Genomic DNA, 2,500 nt, shown 5'->3' on the forward strand with positions numbered 1-2,500 from the left:
GGCAAGAGCAAGGTGTGATGTAGGTCCCCGGGGCCTGCTGGAGGTCCAGGTCCATGCCCGATGTGAGTAGCAGCAGGGCCAGCGCGCCCAGGAGCACATCTTTTTCGACCGTAAAGGAGACAGGAGGCCGACTCACTGCCTCGGCTAAATGGAGAGGGAATTTCAGAAGGGCCAGGGCAAAAGCATGGACCTTTTTCAGCTGTAAGGGACGCAAGAGCAAGGTGTGATGTAGGTCCCCGGGGCCTGCTGGAGGTCCAGGTCCATGCCCGATGTGAGTAGCAGCAGGGCCAGCGCGCCCAGGAGCACATCTTTTTCGACCGTAAAGGGAGACAGGAGGCCGACTCACTGCCTCGGCTAAATGGAGAGGGAATTTCAGCAGGGCCAGGGCACAGGCATGGACCTTTTTCAGCTGCAAGGGAGGGAAGAGCAAGGTGTGATGTAGGTCCCCGGGGCCTGCTGGAGGTCCAGGTCCATGCCCGATGTGAGTAGCAGCAGGGCCAGCGCGCCCAGGAGCACATCTTTTTCGACCGTAAAGGAGACAGGAGGCCGACTCACTGCCTCGGCTAAATGGAGAGGGAATTTCAGAAGGGCCAGGGCAAAAGCATGGACCTTTTTCAGCTGTAAGGGAGGCAAGAGCAAGGTGTGATGTAGGTCCCCGGGGCCTGCTGGAGGTCCAGGTCCATGCCCGATGTGAGTAGCAGCAGGGCCAGCGCGCCCAGGAGCACATCTTTTTCGACCGTAAAGGGAGACAGGAGGCCGACTCACTGCCTCGGCTAAATGGAGAGGGAATTTCAGCAGGGCCAGGGCACAGGCATGGACCTTTTTCAGCTGCAAGGGAGGGAAGAGCAAGGTGTGATGTAGGTCCCCGGGGCCTGCTGGAGGTCCAGGTCCATGCCCGATGTGAGTAGCAGCAGGGCCAGCGCGCCCAGGAGCACATCTTTTTCGACCGTAAAGGGAGACAGGAGGCCGACTCACTGCCTCGGCTAAATGGAGAGGGAATTTCAGAAGGGCCAGGGCAAAAGCATGGACCTTTTCAGCTGTAAGGGAGGCAAGAGCAAGGTGCGATGTAGGTCCCCGGGGCCTGTTGTCGTACCATAGGCACGAGTGGTGTGTGTGTGTGGCAAAGAGTTTCTGCGCAGTGTACCAGGGGCACGGGGAAAGGTTGTTGTACCATAGGCATGAGAAAAGTTGTCGTACCATAGGCACGAGAAAAGTTGTCGTACCATAGGCACGAGTGGTGTGTGTGTGTGGCAAAGTGCTACTGAGCGGTGTACCAGGGGCACGGCGAAAAGTTGTTGTACCATAGGCACGAGAAAAGTTGTTGTACCATAGGCACGAGAAAAGCTGTCGTACCAGGGGCACGGAGGAAAGTTGTTGTACCATAGGCCCGAGAAAAGTTGTCGTACCATAGGTACGAGGAGTGTGTGTGTGGCAAAGTGCTACTGAGCGGTGTACCAGGGGCACGGCGAAAAGTTGTTGTACCATAGGCACGAGAAAAGTTGTTGTACCATAGGCACGAGAAAAGCTGTCGTACCAGGGGCACGGAGGAAAGTTGTTGTACCATAGGCCCGAGAAAAGTTGTCGTACCATAGGCACGAGGAGAGTTTGTGTGGCAAAGTGCTACTGAGCGGTGTACCAGGGGCACGGCAAAAAGTTGTTGTACCATAGGCACGAGAAAAATTGTTGTACCATAGGCACGAGAAAAGTTGTCGTACCATAGGCACGAGAAAAGTTGTCGTACCATAGGCACAAGCAGTGCGTGCGTGCGTGCGTGCGTGCGTGCGTGCGTGTGTGTGTGTGTGTGTGGCAGTTCTTCTGCGCAGTGTACCAGGGGCACATTTCAATGTGCTTTCTGGAGTACCAGGGGCACGAGGATTTTGCCAGTGGTGTTCTGCTTTGTTAGTGGGAGGGGGCTTAAGTGTGGGTCCCCGGGGCCTGCTGGAGGTCCAGGTCCATGCTAGATACGTGGACAGGGTAACTGCAGGGGGGGGGGGGGGTAATGTGGGTTCACGGGGCCTGCTGGAGGTCAAGGTCCATGCTGGATATGCGCTGGATCATAACTGCAAGAAAGGAAAGCTAGTGGGGGAGTAGAGCAGGGGAGTATGTGGGTCCCCAGGGCCTGCTGGAGGTCCAGGTCCATGCTAGATATGTGGCACAGGGTAACTGCAGGGGGGGGGGGGGTAATGTGGGTCCACGGGGCCTGCTGGAAGTCAAGGTCCATGCTAGATATGTGGTACAGGGTAACTGCAGGGGGGGGGGGGGGGTAATTTGGGTCCCCGGGGCCTGCTGGAAGTCAAGGTCCATGCTGGATATGCGCTGGATCATAACTGCAAGAAAGGAAAGCTAGTGGGGGAGTAGAGCAGGGGAGTATGTGGGTCCCCAGGGCCTGCTGGAAGTCAAGGTCCATGCTAGACATGTGGTACAGGGTAACTGCAGGGGGAAGGGGGGGGGGGTAATGTGGGTCCCCGGGGCCTGCTGGAGGTCAAGGTCCGTGCTAGAT

This window comes from Rhamphochromis longiceps, linkage group LG6 (genome assembly GCF_057381845.1).
Source record: "Rhamphochromis longiceps isolate RC_006_pf linkage group LG6, R_longiceps_female_GT1.1, whole genome shotgun sequence".
Classification (NCBI taxonomy): domain Eukaryota; kingdom Metazoa; phylum Chordata; class Actinopteri; order Cichliformes; family Cichlidae; genus Rhamphochromis; species Rhamphochromis longiceps.